The sequence below is a fragment of the Danio rerio genome, chromosome 1 (genome assembly GCF_049306965.1).
Source record: "Danio rerio strain Tuebingen ecotype United States chromosome 1, GRCz12tu, whole genome shotgun sequence".
In the NCBI taxonomy this organism is placed as follows: Eukaryota; Metazoa; Chordata; class Actinopteri; order Cypriniformes; family Danionidae; genus Danio; species Danio rerio.
In genome coordinates, this window is record NC_133176.1 from 19,510,543 (window position 1) to 19,519,579 (window position 9,037).

General features: G+C 33.3%; 1 long non-coding RNA gene across 2 annotated transcripts; it reads right to left on the minus strand.

Annotated features, from left to right (window-relative positions):
* Positions 1-2,797: 2,797 nt before the first annotated feature.
* LOC137490899 (uncharacterized) lies at positions 2,798-8,344 on the minus strand. 2 transcript variants are annotated; one of them, XR_011010932.2, is made up of 6 exons: positions 8,265-8,344; positions 6,471-6,622; positions 6,253-6,317; positions 5,984-6,142; positions 5,781-5,876; positions 2,798-4,813 (listed from the first exon to the last, which is right to left on the minus strand). It is a non-coding gene; the product is annotated as an uncharacterized lncRNA (long non-coding RNA). The 2 variants fall into 2 exon arrangements; XR_012383579.1 differs by lacking the exon at positions 8,265-8,344 and adding an exon at positions 6,972-7,211.
* Positions 8,345-9,037: the final 693 nt, after the last annotated feature.

Genomic DNA, 9,037 nt, shown 5'->3' on the forward strand with positions numbered 1-9,037 from the left:
CATCCACATGGTTAATCAGCTATAGATCAAATACGGCCTGCATAATTTCCCATTACTTGTATTATATTAACCCCTACCCTAAACCTAAACAAAAACAGTCACAGTAACAAGATATTTTTCTGGAGTCTTCTCTATTAGTATAGCTGATTAGCCATGTGAAAGGATGATAAAAGCCTTCTGAGCCTACTAGTAGGTGGAGAAGGCCCCTACTGGCCCATACCTATTAGCTGATAACCGCTAATAATGCCAATTTAATCGAGTGATAACTATTATAGAGGATAAACAGTATTTTTGAGTCTTTCAGCCACATTAAAGGTTAACACATCCTATAAATACTTTTATTAGTACTTTACTTTATCAGTACTTTAATTGATGTTACAATATTTATTGTTCTAAGTAACACATACCTATTTATGAGGGCTGAAAACTTTGGTCTGAATCTATACCTAGTTAATATAAAATATTACCTGAGAAAATATGGGCCAGTAAGTATCAGTGATTATTATAATATATAATATTAACTGAGAAAAAACAAAACAAAACTGACTTAAGGACCTCACTGTTATTGAATCATGGAAAAAAAGTCAATAAAGAACAAACCATAAAGGAATAACGAAAAACATAAATAGAAGTGGTAATAAAAACATGTAGATGTAAATAAAACAAAGTTATGAAATGATCTCCTGGTGTGTATGTTGAAAGCCTCAGAGGATGATCACATTCTTTTCCCTTTGTATGTGGCTGAGCAAAATGGAAATGTTCTCATTAGAGACTGCAGAGGAAGTTAAGACCTTGTTTCCGCAGTCCTTCTCATAATTAGGCAGCAGATCCATAATTAATCTGCCCATTAATAACTGTTCATCTGGCTGCCCTCGGTGCAGGGCTTGATTGACAGCCAAGGGGCTGTGACTTAGGGTTAGGAAAGGTCCATTACTGCTCTTTGATGGAATGCAGAATCAGACATCAAACAGAGCTAGGCTCACTTCCTGTTTAATGAGGTCTTAAAACATGCTGTCACACTGGCAAAGTCACTGTTACGCGCACACATTTATTCAACGAGACTCTGCAGGTCGTACCCATAATGCAGTGCAGAAGTCCTGATGGTTTAGCCCCTGGTTGTCAGTCCAGCAGAATCACAGGTTGTAATTATGGAGGAATTAAGTGCCCTATTTTGTGCCTCTCCTTCCTTCGCTCTCAGGGTGAGCAACACCTCATTGCTTTGACCCTCACCTCATTTTGACCTCAAGGGATCTTGCAAATTCAGCCTTTATTTTTCTGCAACAAAGTCTATTATTTCCTTGCATAACCTGCCCATTTTTTTCCAAGAAACTTTAGTTTAATCAAAACTTAACCTTAAATTCATTGCTCACATCTTTTTATTTTAAAAAAAAATATATTTGCTGAGGACAGGGGGCCCTGATAGATGAACACACTCAACCAAACATATATCGGAAACTTTTTCCATGAATAATTTGGGAAACTTAGATTGGCTTTAAATTGCATAACGCTTGGTTACAGAGTTTGAATATTGTCATTGTCAACTTTGTTGGAGAGACTTTCCTCCGCCATCCTCAATTATGTTCCTCAGCTTAAATGAAGCTTGGATTCTTCCGAACCATCTATCATAACAAGTTTCCTCATCTATAACAGTGACATCCATCAAACACAGAGGAATGTGCAAGCTCCAATAAGCCTCGCTTAATTTTGTTTCACTCTATCCGTAGCCTCAAGTGTGTGTGGAATTACTTGGTTAAATTACTGAGCAAGAGATATTTTAATGGACAGTTCACAAGGAAAATATTAAAAGAAGTGCAGAGTATGTAATCGGTACAGAGTTCTTATTAAAAAGTGAAAATTAAAACCATATTCTTGATACCTGTCAGTGTTTTCTGATGTTCTTCTTTTCAACTGTGATATCCCAAATTGTACATTTGTTTTCCTCTTAAAAGTAGTTCAGTGACGTACATTAACTTTAGTACACACTAAAAGCTACACATTACTTCCTTAAAATTATGTATAAGTAAATGTTAGTGTCACCCCAGAAACACATTAAATGCCCCTCATTGAACAGGGGGGTATTCCTGAAAGCTTGGTTAACTTATCATCTGCTAAACCCTGAACTCTCAGTTAATTAACCCAAAACCTGCTTACCGCGAGTACGTTGATTCTAAAACAACTGGTAAGAGTTACTTAAATCAACCTCCTGAAGATAACCGCGGGTTAATGTGCGCTTACGGGGTGCGTGAATAGATGTACACTTATGAACGATGTCCTACATCTTAAAATATGGATATATTTTCCTACAAAAGACAAAGCTGCCACTTCTTATAATATATATATATATATATATATATATATATATATATATATATATATATATATATATATATATATACATATATATATATATGAGCAATATCACACGAGTAGCAGTGCGATATGGCTGTATATCGGCACTACACTGTAAAAAAAAAATTGTTGAGAAAACATAAAAAAATAAGGCAACTTGATGCAGTAAGAACTTTGAGTTGTCTCAACAACTGTTTTTTAGTTCTTCTCAGTAACAATATTTAGTTGAGCTAACATAATTTTCTTTGTTCATGCAATATTGATTATAGTATTATACTAATAAAGATATTCTTGTCACATCAACTAAAGCAACAGTTACTGCAATTGAGTCAATTAATTTTTTTCTGTTTAGTGGATGTTTTTTTTCAAATTTGCAAAATACGTAATTAGTACTAGTTAGCATATCATTCTGTTTTAATCATTCTACTTACAAATGACAAACACAAACTTACTACTTCTTCAATTTATTTCCACTGAAAGCAACAGATAAATAAGCTTTACAACAGGAAATAGCACAAACATTTGTAAATATTTTATACGAAAAGTGCTTCAAATTACAAACTTTGCAGTATACAGACTTTTCTGCTAATTTGCAGGCACATATGCAAGCTTTAACATTTTAACTGTAACAACAGCACAGAAATTAACAATTTAAACATTGCATTTAACACAAACTTAATTTGCTTTGAATGCTTTTATGCACAAATTATAAACAAAAGGGTTGATTTGGACACCAGTTTCCACAAACATTTAAACCAAAACAAAAGTTAAGTGCTTGGGTGTCTTGACAAAATTTAAATATTAAAATGTAAACCTTTTAATTTTAAAACCTTTAACAGTAACTCTTCATAATAACTACACACTACGAATCATTAGCAAAGCATTAACAAATAGTTAATCAATTATCTGTTAAGCATTAACTCTACATTATTAGACGTTAGTAAGCACTTTATAAATACAGCTACAAATGCTGTTATAAGCTAATGATTGTATTTCAAACTTTGCTTTTTATTAATTGTTCCTTACTGAATTCAGTATTGCATTATTTACAAACCATTTGTATTTAAGTGTAGCTGGTGGTTTTTAAGATCATTCAGCATGAGTTAGTAAATTATTAATGGAACTATTCAAATTAACATTTATATATCTTATTATTCAGGCATATAGTAATGGTTACTATGTATGTTAATAAATGCTTTATTAACTCAACTTCATCCATTTTTGTGACCTAATCTAGAGTGAGACTATTTTTGCTTTATAAATCTCTTATAAATGACAATTAAAAGCTGAGTATCAAATGAACAATAAATGTTTGCAATCTAATCTAAAAAAATAAAATTACTGTAAACTTTAAACATCGCCGAATAACAGAAATGTCAAAATACAATTAGCAATAAATACAATTGAATAAAATTGGATAAAACAATATATTATGATATAACATTTCAGTGTTATTTAGTAAAGTTTAAACTGTACAGTAACTTCATTTTAGATAAGGTTGCAAAGAATTTTTTTTAATTTGATAGTTTCATTTGTGTATCATTAAATAAACAGAAATGAATGAAATAGTTCATGCTCTTTTTCCCTGTTCGGAATATAACTGAGCCTTTAATAGTCATTTATAAGGGATTTATAAAGCATAAATAGTCCTCACTTTAGGTCACAAAACTGGATGAAATCGAGTTAATAAAGCGTGTATTAATATATAAATAAACTAATAGTATATGCCTGAATAATAAGATATATGAATGTTATTTGAATAGTTTATTAATAATGTACTTTCACATTCTGAATGATCTGGAAAAAACCACCACCTATTCTTAAATAACTGGTTTGTAAATAATGCAATACTTATGTAATGAAAAAAAGAATCATTAACAAAGTATGAAAATGCAATTAATTACAATTTAAGAATATAGCCAGTTGTGGCTGTATTTATAAAGTGCTTATTAATGCCTATTAGAGTTAATACTTAACAAATAATGAACTAACTATTTGCTAATGCTTAATAAATGATTCATAGTGTGTAGTTATTATGAAATGTTACCCATTTAACTGAACACAGTGCCTAAACAGTGGCTCTCATGAATCAGATTTAGTACTCAAATTGTACATTACGTCTTTGTAACATCAGACCATTGACACAACACTGTTTACAGTATTAGTTTAACATCTTGTTTTTAAGAGAAAGCTAACGTTGCGTACATACAGTCCCAAGCTCCATGAAAACATTCTGAATTGTGTCAAAAGTGTACCAGAGTTCTTTGGGATAGGAAAAGTTGAGTGCATGAAGAAGGCCAAAGAGGTATGCTACAGTACTTGAGGTATCTGGAATGTCTTCCAAAACAACAACCTCTTCCAGTACAACAGCAATGTTCTGGATCACTGGTGATGCTGCCCGGGAGTCATCTTCCGTAAAATAGAGAATGCCAACTGATACGCCCTTTGTTCTATCTTCAGTTTCCTGTGAAAACACAATAAGAATATTTGAGCATAGAAAGTCATTATAGTACTTTATCTACAAACAAGCAAGATATTATATGTTTAGTATAGGGCTATAACAACACACACATTTAAATAATTGTAATAAAGTTATTTATTCAGTTAAAAATACATAGTTATCTTTCAGAAATATGAACATTCTGTAAAAATAATAAACCAGCATAATACAATGACCATGCAAACTTAATTGCAGTTAAGCAAAATGACCAGTTACATCAAATAGTTATGATCATAACAATGCTATGTAATGTGTAGTTTGTCTGTAGGAAGACATAGTGTTATAATTCAAATCATTAAGCAAAAGTTAATGTAACAATTAAACTGACAACATGTAAATAACAAGGAGCCCAGATCTACAAACGCATAAATCATCAGGATTCATATGCAACATTAATGCAGTAATTGGAGTTTAAATATTTTAAGTGATTTATTTTAAAATACTGTCATAAATGAATAAATAAATAAATGCTGATATGTTGTACTCTGAATACAACAGCTGCCATTTTGGTTGACAAGAATAACGTCTCAGACTCTCGGCACAACTCTAATTTTATGTAATAACAGACAAAGCAACAGTTTCTCTTGCATCTATTTTACATGTTCTTTCCCTTAACTACCTGCATAAATCAGTGAGCAGGTCTAAATTGGTACTAATATAGAACCTGATATCAATCTTTTAAAAATAACAAGATACTTGTGAATCATGAAATTTACAAGACACGTTTATACGTAAATTTACTTCTTATACCTTAAGGTCAGAAGATTTGTAATTTCTGTTAATGATACCTAAATTAAACATTTTAACTCAGCTAATCAAAAGTTTTCATGAAAGCTCCAAATAGATTGGCACTCAACTTTTCAGACACCAGCAATACAGAAGCAAGTTTGGACACTCATGCTTTAAACCATTTAAAGTGTTTGATACCTACTTTACATTTCTTGAAAAGGTTAGTTTGTTTCTCTCGAAGAAACAAAGGCAGGCCCTCCAAAGCAGAAGTCCTTCTGTGATTAACAATTTCTGTTGTCTGCAAAAACATAAAAAAGATACAACCAAAAAGTCACAGAATGAAAACTGAAATATCATCAACTACATAGATCAAAAACATGTAAATAATGAAAATTATTAACTTGCCCTTTCATCAAGTCTTTCCAGGAGCTCTTCCATTTCATGTCCAAACGCTCCTTTTCTGGCTCTGTATAATTTCAGAAGCTTTGGTGTGTACTTGTCAGTGGCTGCCATGGAGACTCCTAGAAGGTCTTTGTTGGTGATGCGGAAAAATTCCTCACAGATCTTTTTAAAACAAACCAACCAGATTTACAGCAATCAATTTTTTCTGTAAACAGAGCATGTTGCATTCTGTAAACTTAAAGCCTAATAAGAAAGAAAAAAATTATCTTTACCTGTTCTTGAAAAAAGAGTGCAGGCTTATTCACTTATGGCTGCCATGTCTCTTCTGCATTAACTTCTTTACGTTTCAGATGATTATGTAGATGAAGAAAAAATCTTTTTTCAGTACAAATCTTATGAAATTCACATAGTCCACAATTAAAAGTTGAAAGATCTCAAATGACTCTATCAGTGTTGTGGTGTGATTTAGATAAGTGGGATCGTAAAGCACCTGCAGTTTTTAAAGCACAAACACACTCCGTGTAAAGACAGGGCCAGTTGGAAATTCTATGATGATGTAGCTGATAGTGCTTCAGAAGGACATCTTCACTTGAAGTGCTGAATTTGCAGTTTTTACACTGCATGAAGTCTTGAGAAGATTATCTTGAAAACAGAAATAAGTTTTAAACATTTTTCAAGTTTATGCCCCCATATTTTAACATGAAACACGTTTGGGAGCAGACAATGATATTAATATCAATATATGATATTGATGTATACAGAGGAGTCCACAAATAATGTAATATAGTTAGTAATAATATATTATTTGAAATTAAGACTATTTTAAACCTAATAGGAACTATTTATATTAATTTGACAGGATTAAATAACGTTTTAGGCAATATTTTATAAAAAAATATATATATAAACTACATTTACATATTACTTTATCTAATATAATCTGAATATCCGTGCTTTATATATGCGTCACAAATTTATAAGTACAACTTACGGTCTCACTCGCTCTTAGTGATGGGAAGTTCAGATCATATTACTGATTTGGACCTTTGAGTCTCGTTCGTTGAGATGAATAAATCTTTTTTTCAAGTCATTTCCATCAATTTGTCAAAATATTATTAAAATGATACAAGTTATTCCAAACGCATCCACAACTAGCCCATTCATAACTTGAATGCTATAAGAAAAAGAAAATAATCGTTTGTTTACCTAGTCTTTTGTCTATGATTATGTGAGCTCAGCTCTTCTGTCAGGTCTTCAAATTTGAGGGGTTCGCCTACGTCACACAGACAGACCCATATAAGCTTAACCAAAGCACAGTCTGAACCGAAAGGAGCCATTAGTTCACCTTTCGAGTCATCTGGTTTTTGACTCGTTCGTTCATCACGTGACAGCATGTAAAGAGAGATGACTTAACGCTTAGGACTCGAAAGATGATTTAAATTTTTTTCCGGCTCTGATTGCATTTCATTGCCTAATGTCTTTAAAGTGATGAACGAATGACTTAAACCCGATAGAGGACTCGATAAATGAACTAATCTTTTCCTCCACCTGCACAAATGTGCGCATGCGCGAGTGAACAAATCACTCCCAGAGAGGACTCGTCGTTCTCGAGTCATACAAAAGATTCGTTCAAAATGAACGAATCGTTCAAGAACGACCCATCACTAGGCGGTACACACACAGAGAGAAGCACGTAAAATGAGAAAAATGTGAAAACTCGCTAGAGAAATGAAAACGTTTCACCTAAAAACAAACAAAACCTCCGAATTCCCTAACGTAAATGTGTTAATACTATGGTCCCAAGTTAGCTATCTTTTATCAGTGATTAACAGTTAAGCATAAAGATGTCATTTTAGTGTTAACATGAAACATTTTAAACTTAAACGGCACAGAAAAGCAGTTTCCGTTTTTTTCCCAAGTAACTGTTAACGTTAATGTCTTATGGAGTGGCACAAGCTTAACTGGCGTTAGGCAAACGACTGTGCCGACCTCACGGTCCTCCGCCCTCTCGAAGGTGCGGGCGTGGGCGGGAAGGATGTCGCGCGGGGTCTACATGCCTCCCTGAGCGATTGACTCTGCCTAATTCCGCCACTCATGTCATGAATACACGGAAACATTTAAGAGTTTGGACTTAGCTGAAACTATAGGCCACATTAATTACCCACTGCATTTGAAACTTAAGCATATGCAACAATTCTCGTCGCTAAAAACAAACCGTCAGGTTGGGAATATAGTAAAATTCATTGCATGCATAGAATTAGTGTTAATAAGTGTTGTTACTCACCTACAGGAACAAGTTAATGTTTAGTTCTTCGAAGAGTCGAAAACATATGAGAAGTCCGATATGGCACCAAGACAAAATGGAGATGAGGAGCGAAACGAATGGTCAATATGGGGGAGGGTTGGCGCCGTTTTCAAACGTCGCGTCACGCATGCGCAATTTATTTAAATATCAACATACCTGTTCAACACAAAAATGTATGTCCAGAAAACTCTGGTAAACATGTAGACATAACATTTTAGCGAATATTATTGACATAACATATATTTTTATGTAGATCAGTAGTTATTCACAATTCTTAGTATATATGACAGAAAAAGTACAGTGTGCTGAACAAATTGAGATTTTATTTTTTACAGTGTAGTGGGAGGCATCCGTTGCCCCCACCAGTGCCGATATACAGCCATATCGCACTGCTACAAGTGTGATAATACGTTTATACAACAGTTTGACAGCATAATTGTGTATATAAAAACTAAATCAAACATGGAGAGTCTCAAAAACCCTTTTGAATGAAGAACTACTTTCTTCCGGATTCAAATCATAAGCTGACAGTTAAACAGTTGAGTGTGCATCTTTTAAACTTTAGATCTGTAGTGTCTGCTTTTTGCTGGTTGTATGTGATATGGTTGTATGTGATATTACTATCAGCCAATCAGATTTGAGAACCATATATATAAGCTACAGAAAAATGTGAGGGGTGCAGAGAGAGAAAGAGAGAAAAACACAATATCTCTATGAGATTCGAACTCGCTCCGCTATGCGCTCTGACATTC